This window comes from Fundulus heteroclitus, chromosome 8 (assembly GCF_011125445.2).
Source record: "Fundulus heteroclitus isolate FHET01 chromosome 8, MU-UCD_Fhet_4.1, whole genome shotgun sequence".
NCBI classification, from domain to species: Eukaryota; Metazoa; Chordata; class Actinopteri; order Cyprinodontiformes; family Fundulidae; genus Fundulus; species Fundulus heteroclitus.
Window position 1 is genome coordinate 7,640,309 of NC_046368.1, and position 12,925 is coordinate 7,653,233.

The window sequence follows — 12,925 nt, forward strand, 5'->3', positions numbered from 1 at the left end:
TAACAAAATCCATTCATGTGTGAAGGCCGCGGGGATTCCCTCGCACACGCCCCGTCCGTGTTTTCCTTCCTGAGAACTGCTCCCCCCGGCCGGGACCGTCTAATTCCCAACAAGCCGAGCGACTTTCCACTTGCCTCTAACGTCATGGTCAGAGTCCTGCAGCCATTCGCGGTGATCACTTTCAGCTTCGGTGTAGTTTAGGTTGCAGAGAGTTGGTGGACAGTTTGTAACATTTAAAACAGTATTTTTCTTTAATAAACCTATCGATTTGGCTGAGTGTGTTCTATCCATCCAATACTGTCCTTCTAATAATTGTCAGACAGTTCATGTTGGATTTATTGGTATCATTTCAGTCATTGTCATGCTCCAGGGTCCAGTTCTGCTTGAGGCTTTTTTAAATGTATTATTTACAAATGGTTGCACATGCTCCTCAAACATCCTCTGATACAGCATAGATGTCATGGTGGATATGATGTAGAGATGGCCACGTGCTGCTGCTGCCGGTTTGCTGTAGGTCAGGGGTGTCCAAACTTTTCGGTACGTGGGCCGAAATTGTCAAGTCAAAGGAACTCAAGGGCCAAAAAGTTTATAAAAACATTTTTTAAACCAAAAAAATATGTTAATTTGTTTGCGCTACAAAATATGATAATTTTAAATACATAAATTAGTGCGTTGTAGGAAATGAATGTGTAAATCACTGTATATCCAAAGTTTAAAAAAAGAGTTTTGCTTATTTGCCATATTAAAAGATGGTCGTCTAGTTTGCAAATTATTTAGAATAATTTAATTTGACTCTTTAACAATAATGAGCTGTTTTTGGTCTAGCAATATCAGAACAGTATTTGGGTCAGTTGTTCTTTGAAAACACTTGCTGTAATTAGCCAATTTTATAATTTAGTTCAAAGCAGATTTTAATGCACCAAAGTCAGAATTTGAGTCTTTAAATGTCATTGGACAGATGTTCTATGAAATTAAAGAGAATGACAGAAGGGTGTTTATTAAAGATGAAAACTTTAACATTCTCAATTATAGGATTTTAACTTTTCTAGAATAATTTTGCCCTAATTAAAAACTGCATCAGCCTGTGCTGGTGGACCGAATCTTTCTTGAAATGCAGTTAGAGGGCCACCCAAAATCAGCACAGGGGCCACAAATGGCCCCCTGGCCGCACTTTGGACATGCCTGCTGTAGGTGCTGCAGTGCCAATGCAGCTTGTATGTAAACTGGTAAAAGTACAGTTGAATTGGTTTAATGGGTGTATGTGGGTTAATTTTTTTTAGGTCAGCTAATAGGCATGTGGTAAAAGAAATAAACATCCAACCATCTGTTGTCTGTACTTGCTTATTCCAGTAATCCTCAGGCAAAAAGCCGAATACCCTGAGTACAGTCTGTCACAGGGCAGAACAGACACAGAGGATCAACTATTTTAGAGACACTTAATTTAGAGTAAAGGAATAAATGTAAGACACACTTTTGGGCTTTGCTTGTGTAAATGTTAGCTCCTAATTTTCTAACATTCTTCAGGAGCTAGCTGGGCTGAAACACTAGCTGCGCTAAACTAGCTTTTACAGCGACCATGTGACAATTGGTTTTTAAAGCTGACTAACTGATATCCACGTGGCAAAACTCAGCGGCTGGATCATTAACAATCTCATAAAACCTATTTTTACTTTAAAAACAAAAGCTGAGCTTTATATACAGCATATAGAGTTGCCTTTTTCTAGCTAGCTGTACTGCAGCGCTAATGCTAGCTTGCACACAAACCAGAGAAGCAGCAATTTGGTTTCACATGTTATTTTATTATATTTACCTAATTTAAAGCCACAATGCATGGTACAAATACTATATCTTAAATGGTGCTATACACCTATGTTTTAACTTTTGAGAAAGGATTCATGAGTTTTAAGTTGCTGCATTTCTAACGTCCCATATCTTTAGATTAATGGACCTTTCTGCTTTGCTGTAGCCTCTTTTTGTGCACCACTATAAGGTGTGTTATTTATGTAGGTAAAATTGTCAGGTGCTGTAGGTGTGTAGCCTGTAGGTGTGTGTGTGGGTGTGCCTGCTGAGAGCTGGATCAGCCTCCCCTGCAGTGGTCCTGTGTGTGGGTACAAAGCTGAGGAGCAGGCGGACCTGCCGTGTCTCCTGCAGTCATGCTCCACCATGTCGGATGGTACTTGCTGTTGGGATGCCTGCTCCTGGATTTAAAGAGCCTGCAGGTGCAAGGACAAAGGCAACGAAATGGAAAGGTACTCTCCACTCAGCTTCACTTTGCAGACTGAAGCTTTGCTTTTCAGCGTCTCTTTGATGCAGATGTTTAAATATCTTAGCAGCCTTGTCGTTGCTCATAGTGTTAAAGGCTTCAGTGAGCTGAGAGGGGGAGCAGGGTTCTATCACTTTAAGATGTCAACATCATAGAGTAAATGACCTGGGGCAGGGGGGGGGGGGGGGGTATAGAATTGCATTTATCACACTGAATCACCTTTGTCTATAGTAAACATTTATTTTTATATTTTACAACTGAGTTTTTTTTTTATCATTTTGGGTATCAGTTCTGAGCTCACTGATTGAATTAAGAACTTTGCATATGTTTTCAGTACTTTTAGACTTTGGATGTAGTTTGGCTCTTTTGGTAGATTTGCCTTTTTTCCTATCAAAAAAGAAGTCATGAGGAATCTTATGTTTTAAGTGCAGCAAAGTGCATACAAATGATCCTAGAGACAAGACATTGCATTTATGATCCCAAACTGTAAACATTTTTTTTAAATGCCCTTACTTTTGCTTAACACTTAAAACAATTATAGATTTGTCAAAACAATAATATGATTGAGAATCAAGAGTTTCATAATAATAAGCCACAGTAAAACTAATTACAGTTCTGGTCAGAAGTTTAGACTCATCGTGGTCATCAATGTTGTTGTTTTTTAGCAGGGGAGCTTTTAATAGTATATTTAACTGTTCTTTGTCCAGCATGTGTTGATTCCCCAGCATACAGCTGCAAAGACTAGAGACAAACTCTACATTTTTAGTTGATTTTTTTTCCCCCTCAAATGTGGTTAAATGTCCCTCTGCTAGTTGCACCTCGACCACCACCTTTTCTGTAGCCTTCAGCAAACTTCTGGTACATTTCTGAACCCAGCTTTTAATAAGCAGATAGGGGGTTTAGGAAAATCATTTCAGAAATTCAGTGTTAGCCTTGTTTACTCAGTCCAGATATCCAGATTTGATGCGTGGATGGGATCGTTTTCCCAGTGGAGGACCCTGTTGGGTCACTCAGTCCAAATTTAAACTAGCAGTGGATTTGAGGGGAAGTTGAAGAATTTAGAGGTATTCCTCCATCTTCAGTTTCTGATCTACTTTTTGCAACACGACAGTATCAGTGGTTGTGACACAGCCCCAAACCATGATGAATTCACCACCATCCTTCACCGCTGGTATGGGTGTCTTAGATACGAAAGTCTGACATCGACCCCTCCAGTTTGCTCAGTCCTGGTCTTGTCTGACCATTAAACCTTTCTTGCATTTGTCCCATGTGTGCAACTGAATATTTTTAATATTATTTAATATTATTCTGGCTTAGACTTTTGGGTCAAAAGCAAAAAAACTTCTGTCAGTTGCCCATTTTAACACATTTGCTTCAGTCATGGTTGCTTTCTTGAAATCTGGATGAGAAGAAACTCTTATCTCATATCTGCCTGTTGCAGTCAAACTCCTGATGTTTTACAGTAAAGGTTAAGGAACTGGTCTGGCTGCTCCAAACGTTTTAAAGGGCCGTGTGTTTAATTCTAAAACTTTGCAGCAAGTTTTATTTTACCGTTTCCACTAATCAGATTCATCTAGCCCGCAAGTTGCAATCAAAAAACTGTGAATATACCCTATATGACTTAGCCGTTGAGGACTTGAGAGGTAATGGTGATAAAAGAAGAGTAACCACTTGTTTTAAGCTCATAAGACATTGAAAGTGTTTCTTTCACTGGCATGGGTTATGATATTTTTGTAAATGCCTGGACCACCGGAGTTGATGCTCTGGAGACTTTAATCCCAACTAACAGTAGCGTGTTTAACAGGGGTGGTCCTGCAGAGAGCTAAATCCCCAACCACTGCGGTCTTAATGCCAGAGCTAACCTGCTGAGCTGCTGGAAAGCTACTTAATCGACGAAGTCACACGCTAACCTGCTGATCAGGACGCACGCACAAAAATATTGGAGAACACCCACAGGTCCGAACGTGCTTGGGATTGATATCCCTACCAGCGCTCTTTGGTGTCATCACCTCAGATGCTGCAAGTTTGATTGAAGTTTAATTACTTAACAGGGCTTCGTTTTTTTATTTTTTATTTTTTTCTTCAGTTTTCGTTGTGCTTTCAGGCTTGATGATTGAAGTTTCTTTCCACCTTGCCTCTAATGAGGAAAGTTGTTGTTTTCAAGTTAGCCTAATTAACAATTTTCCTGTTTTCTGACGGTCGTTTGAATTTTATTAAAACGCTTTAGCTGCCATTTTTTTTAACCGGATTTCCTGTCCAGTCATATGTCTGACCATGGCAGCTTCTTCATGAATCACATTTTATCTGTTTCATTCTCAGATGTCAAAAGGAAATTTGTTTTTTGATGGTCTAATTTAGAGTTTAGTACCTATTCCTCATAGAATCCAATGGTGATGGGGCCGGCTTTATACAACCAGAATGGTGGAAGATCATAAAGAGAGATATGCCACTGTTCCAAGATAAATACGTTATTTGGTCTAGACTCAGAGTTAGGTTTTTGCTAAATAATGATCTTTAACAGGTCAGCTAAAGTGAGAATATTGGTTTATTTGGTAAAAATCTATAACAGTGTCTAACGAAGCAATCTAAAACTGATCCCATGCTGAACTAAAAGCAATGAGGAGCTGAGGTCCTGATACATTCTTGGAAAAAACTCCAGAAGGCCTGAAGGACTGTTGATCGGAGCCACGTCAAAAGGCTACAAGCAGGTCTGTCACATAAATAGCGATGATCTTCAGATAATCAGCATTTCTGCCGTTTATGATGCTTTGAAAACAGCAAAGTGCTCATCTTAAGCCTTTTCCAGGCTAAATTTATCTTCTGCAGCTTGCAAGACCCAGCCAGTCTGCCTGCGTCTGCATACCTGTGTCTCTGCGAGATTTACGGACCTTTGCCATTTGATCATCCATTTGTAGAAGCATGTGTTCTTTGTGTGTGTGTGTGTGTATGTGTGTGTGTGTGTGTCTGCTGCTGAAATCTCTCTGGCCTGCAGCCTTTTAGTCAGTCTGCATGTCCTGTATGGATTTGGCTTGGCTCATACCGGAGGATGTGTCAGCTCAAGGAGGCCTGTGCTGATGGACTGACACGGTAACCATTAATCAAGGCGGGGGTCCGCCCTGTCATCATAAGTCCTATTTACTGTTTTCCTAAACCGAACATTAAGGATTAAATGATGCTGTTTGTTTTATATTATAGAAATACTAGAACTCCGTTGTAGACAGCTCATTAAACTGATGTTTTATGGGTTCCCCAAAACGGAAAGCTTGTTTTGCCTCCAGCGTGACTGTGCGGTTCTACTGTAACCGAGACAATGCCGAGTCCAGACAACATGATGGATTCGAGTCGAGTCCCTGCATGTTGGACCAGTAGTTGCCTGGAAGGCAGCAAAAAATAAATGCGGAGACACTTTTGAAGCATTGGCACATGATATTATGTGGTAACCCACTGATTAATGGAGATATGTTTAGATGGAATATAGTGCACGATATTTGCATTTACATAATATCAATAACCTACCCTGTTTCTCATCCAAGAACAAGCGGGACTGCAAATAACTCATAATTCATGCTACTAGCGTGATTCATTCAGTGATATTAGCTTTTATGCTAATTTCATTTTGTGTAAAGTACCCATTGCCCATTTTACAGTCATCATACATTTTTATTGGGATATTATGCGATGGACCAACAGAAATGGAGTATAAATGTGAAAAGGAAAGAAAAAGATGATTTTCAAAGGTTTTACAGTTACAATGTACATTTGTAATAAGCCCCCTTTACTCTGATACACCTCAATACAGTCTAGAACAACATGCTGGCTACAGAAGACGCCCGATTACAAAATAAAGTCGACCTATGTGTAATTTAATCTTGGCATAAATCCAGGCATTCTGTGAAAGTCTAAGAGGACCGTTAGAGAACATTGGAGAACAAACAGCATCATGAAGACCGAGGAACCCAGCAGACATGTCAGGGAGAAAAGGGAACTTTTTAAGTCTATTTGGAGATCTTCGGTTGGGCAAAGGTTTTGATTATTTTGTTGGATATATTTGTCACAGCAAAGGTAAAGACCTCTGCAACTATATTTCTAAAAAACAGACAATATCTAAATTGTCAATCTAAGCTTCTGGACCATTTCAAGATCAGACCGTCACTGCAGCTCCATAAGTGCAAATGCCTGAACCTTAGTAACTCCTGACAGACATTTGTTCACCCTAACAAAACACTGCTGGGATGTAATTTTGCCTCTCCAACATAGTTCCTTCAACAGTGGAAGTGTTGTTAGGATACCAAATCATGATTACAGAAACACTGTGCTTGCTTGCTTACTTGCTGGAGCCTGCTGGAGCAGAGCCTGAAGAAAAGCTGCTGATGCAAACACTGTGCCAGTCGCTGCTTTAAATCTCAAAGAGTTAGTTGTAGTTTACAGAAAACCTAGCAACAAAAATATTCTGATCCCATGTTCACGGTTCTGGCCTAAACCAAGTCAGTTCAGTTTATTTGGTGCAAAAGTCACAAAGCCAATCCAATCAAATAGACGGATTCTAAGCCATGTACATAAAGTCCCGTTGATCAAAGATTGCAGTCAAGTTCAGTTTAGTATCGATGTTGGTAAAACATTTTCTATCTAAGGAAGTCCAGCAGGTTGCATCGAGTCTTTGACAAGCAGCATTCACTCCTCCAGGATGAGCATGGAGCAGCAGTGGACAGTCATTTGCATTGTGTTGTTAATTTGCAGCAATCCCTTGTACCAAGCATGCATGTAGCGACAGTGGAAAGGAAAAACTCCCCTTTAACAGGAAGCTCTGATCCAGCGGTACTTTCTATGTGATGGAAAAGTAAGGAGTTAATAGCACAAAAGCTCTGAGCCAGTTTTCTATTCTAGAGGATAAAAGAGAGCAGACAGTAAATTATAGCAAATATCAGCCAATAGTTTAACCTGACCAGCCAGATTGAAAATGTGTAGAGGTCTGTAGTTCTGCAGATTATCACTCTGGGACTGCTCCTTTTCAATCAGTTTGGGGAAAGGAGGGAATTTCAGCAGAACTGATTGGGTGAAGCAACACCTAGTGCCCGCCTTCCAAAGGTTGGTTTTAGCCAATCACGGTATCAAATTAAAACGTAAGCAGCAGGCGTTATGAGAAACAACAAGAAGGTAAGCCAGTCAAGTCTCTGCTTGCTGATCTACTATCAAAGAAGAAATTGTGGATTCTTCTAAAACAGATGTGATAGCAGCAGCTATGTGTGCGTCCTCCTGTGCTGCCATGTTTGTGTCGGTTCGGCTGGGGGCTCAGCGGCGCCTACTTTCGCTGCACCGGTATGTCCCGCCTTAAACCTCAATACTGCAACATGATTGGGCCGAACCGTTTTTGGTTCAGAGACAAACAGTTGAAGCCAGAGTGCTACGAGATGGTTTCTCGTGTGTTTGTGAACGCACGAATACCGCGAGAATTCATCTTGCAGGCCAGGTTAGCATCAGCTATGCCTCGGAGAGAAACAGGGCTAAGCACTCATCATCCATTGAAGGAAAACAGGAAGTTATTGGTAGCAGTAGCCCAGCCAATGCCCACCTCCAGGACTGTCACAGCAAACCCAGGCCAGACTTTTCCCCCTTCATAAAACTTTTGTTTAGTTAGAAGTTTTCTTTTCTGTTGCTGGGAATGGACTGAAAACATTTTCCAGACCAACAAAATAGAAAACATTTGACCTTAAAAGTTAGAAAACCATACAGCTTTCTCTTATTGAGGCAAATGTTTGAGACCCTACAATCTTTTTGTTTCATTATTTTATTTGATTAATGCATGTTTAATTTACTACTTTTTGCTTTCAATAAAAAATAATTCCTCTATGATATTGCTTTTTGGTACAAAGAGTTCAGGCACAATTATACATTTATATTCTGGATTTGCCAGGGAGCCAATGAAGGGAAGCTAAAATAGAAGAAAATGAATCTGTTTAATTTTCATCTGGACTCTTGCTGCAGCATTTTGGATCTTCTGAAGGCTTTTACATGCATTTTGTGGATTTCCTGATAGTAAAGAATTTCAAAGTTTTTCATCCTTAAAACAACAGATGCATGGACTAGTTTTTCACTCACTTCTGGACAGGATTGTTTCGCTTCAAAACAGAAGCCAAGATCATTTAATTTGCTTTATGGAGTAAACTGTTTCCCAATTGTTTTCATTTCTTTACTGAATTTAAAAACTTAGATGTAATTTGAAAATAAGTAATTGGTCAATGATGGAGGGCTGTAACTGGGAGGAATGATCTAAGTTTTGTCTAATCTCTGTGCTACAAGTATATTGTGATATTGGGAAACATATTTGGCTCCAGGCCACCTTGGGCCATAGGTTGAGTTAATTTGTCATTCACCTCTTCGGTGAAGAGAGCTACAGAGTTGTAGTTTTAGGTGATCTGAATCTGGTAGCAGGAGAAGCTTCAGAACAGACTGGATCTTCAGCTCGCACCTCACGGAGAGTTAATCTCAGTTTCCCGGGAGGTTGAATCAAATCTGGGATTTACACACCTGACTTGTGAAAACAAGGACCAAAGACTTAACTCAGACTCACTTTAAAAGGATTACAGATATGAATTGTAATCCCCCTCCGGACTCGAGACTTTATTTTGAGTCCTCCTAAAAGGATCCAAGACTCAATTCAAACTAACCCTCATCAGACTCGAGGCTTGACTTGCGCTCATCCTAAAGGCTTGAGACGTGATCCGGCATCACCCTAGAAAGACTCTAGACTTGAATTAACTCCTATTCGCATGGAATTACCTAGTCAGACATCATGTAATAAAGAAATTCCCCCCATCTTTTTAGGCAACTTTATTGCCTTGCCTAAAACTGGCACAGCTGCCTCCTGCACGTTCTATTAAACCTTCATTATATATAACTCGTTTTTAATGAGCACGTTTCGGTAATAAGACAATTCAAAGTGCTGTATATGAACAGAACAAAAAACAGAGGAACGAAAAAGTTCTAAGAGTGAATCAAAAATCAACGTTGCAACTGTGAACAGAACAATTTTTTTTTTCTTGACTTCTCCGAATGCAACACTGTTTACTTGGGTTTACTCCACTTTCAGCTCCTATTTTTGATTTCCGAGGCAAATGGACTGCAACATTAGACTCAGCGTCGTGGACCCAAGTTTTATTAACAGTCTTTATCTAATAAATCTAGTGGCGAAAGTAAGCTAGGTACTAGACAGGTACGCACATAAGCTTCTGTGAAAGGCTGCTTGCGATCTAACAGGGACATTTACAGACCACGCAGACTCGAGACTTGACTTGAACGTAGGACAAAATCAGGATTTGACCGTGGTTTGCCCCGAAACACATGGGACAAAAAAAAACCTGACTTCAACTAAAAGACTTGCAAAAATGGAACAAAAAGAGAGTACAATCTTGAAATGATTAGATTAGATTAGATTAGATTAGATTAGATTAGATTCAACTTTATTGTCATTACACAGGTACAGGTACAAGGCAACAAAATGCAGTTTAGGTCTAACTAGAAGTGCAATAGCAGCAAGTGCAGGATAAACAATGGTTCCATAAGTATAGGACATGGGTTTTTACTGAATAAAGATGGATGGATACTATTATAAACAGAATTTTACTGATGAGTGTATTTGTCCTTGATTTGAGCAGGTAAATAAGATTATTTTCCAATGAAATTAGTATTTTGACCCCTAAAGTAAGATAATTAGATATACTGCACTTGAAATAACATGGTGTAGATGAATTGTTCCTATTTTAACTAAAAAAAATATTTTTCCATTGACAGATAATCTTATTTAACCTGCTCATATCAAGGACAAATAAACTAATTTCAAGAAGATGTACTTACTTTTTGTTCTCTTTTTGCAGTGTGAAACCTTATTTTGATTTCCTTTTTTTTAAACACCTTGGCCTTCACCTTGACTTGGGATGAAAAACTAGAGACGTGGAATGAAAGACTACAGATTTGATTTGGACTCGTAAAAGAGTGTCTGGATTGTTCACATGGAATTTGATGGGCCTCCATGCGTTGCACATTTTTAAGCAAGTTTAACTCATTCAGTAGTAAATTGTGCGTTTCAAATGGCTGTTTTATACAGTGGATTGTTTTATATTTGGCAAACTGATCAGAGTTTCCGGCACCAAAAGGGCGTACGTATGCAGGCATATTTTTAGAACCGCTACTTTGAACTGTTTATTTTATTACTTCTGAACATTATTGGCAGTTTGATGGTCATGCCATTTGTCAAACACATTTAGCAGCTCTGCCATGAACCACCCATTTTAATAGATTTTTTAAAATAAAGATGTGAATGAGGCTTGCTCTCTCTTCCCAACACAACTGGGTCAACTCTCTTCTTTTCTTTTTTTTTTTTGTAAACCACGGGGGGATGAATATGGAGTAATGCTGAAAGTCTGAACTTGTTTCTCTGTTAATAAGATGTTAATTTGTCACAGCAAAGGAGGAACTATGGCATCTTTACCACCTTGATAAAAGGCCAGTTACACTATATTTTAGTGAGGGCCACACCCTTGTGGCTCTACGTTACTGCTTGTAGCCACTTTAATACGGGCTCTCCATGGTGTGGACTGCAAAAAACAACTAAAAGTAAGTAAAACTTTCTTGAAATTAGTGTAATCTGCCTTGGAGTTGAGCAGGTGAATAAAATTATTTGCCAATGGAAAAAGATTTTTGCACTTAAAACAGGAGCAACTCCTCTTGATCATCTCATTTCAAGTGCAGTATGTCTAATTATCATTTTTACGGGTAGAAAGAGTTATTCTATTGGCAGATCATTTTTTTATCTGCTCAAATCAAGGACAAATTACACTCATTTCAAGAAAATGTTTTTGCAGTGTACCTCACCTCTCGCCCAATGACTGTTGGACGATGGACCCTGCAAGGACAAGCAGGCGGAGACAATGGATGGAAGCCTAGATGGACACATAGCACAGTCTGTTAGGGAGCTAGTTATGGATTTTGGTGGTGAAACCCCAAAATGCTTCATATAATTGGCTCTGGATTGAGAGAGCTTCATCCAAACCTGGCTATCAAACAATTTCTAAACTTCAGAAAAGGAACTAAAAATGAGAAACATTTTCTTGAATAGAGTGGATTTGTCTTTGATCTGAGCAAGTAAATACGATTATCTGCTAATGGAGTATTTTTACCCCTAAAATAATAACATTTTATATACTGCACTTGAAATAAGATGATGCTGCTCCAATCAAGGACAAATACACAAATACAAAGACTATTTGCCAATGGAATAAGAGTTTCACACTTAAATAAGAACATTTCATCTCCATCTTATTTAAAGTGCAGGATATCTAATTATCTTCTTTTAGGGGTAAAAATGCTCATTCTATTGGCAAATAGTCTCATTTACATTCTCAAATGAAGGAAAATATACTAATTTCAAGAAACTTTTACTTACTTTTATTTCCCTTTTTGCAGTGAAGAAGGTTTTTTCTCCAGTTATTTGCTCTGTCTCATCTGTATTATCAGAACATTTCCACTGTGACCTTCTCGTATCTCACATCAGTGTCCACCTCATTTCTTCCTGCTTTCTAGATGCTTTAAATCCCTTTAAATGTTCTCCAGCTCGGCTCATTCATCTAAATGTTCAGCTCATTAGGTTTGTCTCCTTTAACTGAGCCAGGATTTGTCGGGGCCGAGCGCTCGTACAGTTTTGATGTTGATGCATGTGTTTGTTTTACAGCGCGACCAGCTAAGGAACATGCCTAGGGTGTGGTGACGTGTTTGTACTGCAGTGCTCGCTCTCTGGACACCACAGAAACCGCTGTTTGTTTTTAAAGCCAGAGAGTGGCTCTGAGTCATCGGACCGCAGACCGAACTTGTTTACGCTGAGAAGTTGCAGAACTTTTGTCTAAAGTAATTAAGTTGGTAAAATAAATGAGGTTGAAAATGATCAGAAATTTCAGTGAGTTCGTCATAATTAAACATGCCGTTGCTTTCGTGGTCTGTTTCCGACGGTGTAAACCTGGGGAAAAAAGTTGGAAAAGAAGAGCTGCTTGCAGGTTGGGACCGTTGGGAGCACTGTTGCCTTGCAGGGAGAAGGTCCTGCGTTCAGATCCCAGCCAGGATGCTTCTGTCTCTCCCTGTTGATGTTTGGGTTATAACTGGGTGCACCAATTTCCTCTCCAATCCAAAAAAAAAATCTTTTTTAGGGTAATAAGTCTCTCTACATTGCCCTTATGAGTCTGTGCAGGATTGTGTGTATCGTTGCCCTTTGGTGGACTGGCGATGTGTCCAGGATGTACCCCACCTCTCTCCCAGTGACCGCTAATGATGGGTGCCCAGCTATTTGTGTCCCTGCGCAGATAAGACGTTAAGGAGAACGGATAGATTGCTTTTAACTTTGTTGATCCAAGTCTAAATCTCTGTGAGAGTTTGTGTAAAATTCAGATACGTTAACCATCTACGTGCTGTAGATGGTTAACAGGGGTTTTAAATTAAATTAAAGCTTCCTGCTCTTCTCAGTCATTCAGGTCATGGTCATTCCAAAATCCAAACAAACAAAACAAAAAATCAACTGGACTTTTTTTTCCGAAATTTGAAGAAGTTTCGCTTCCTATCCAGAAAGCTTTCTCAATTCAAATTTCTGGAGTAGTGTAGAGTTCCAAACTTTATATTATT

The 12,925-nt window shown here is 39.5% G+C and overlaps 1 protein-coding gene across 1 annotated transcript in view; it reads left to right on the forward strand.

Annotated features, from left to right (window-relative positions):
• si:ch211-196i2.1 (collagen alpha-1(I) chain) overlaps window positions 1–12,925 on the forward strand; it is a 128,344-nt gene that overhangs the window by 46,900 nt on the left and 68,519 nt on the right. The window lies entirely within an intron of this gene.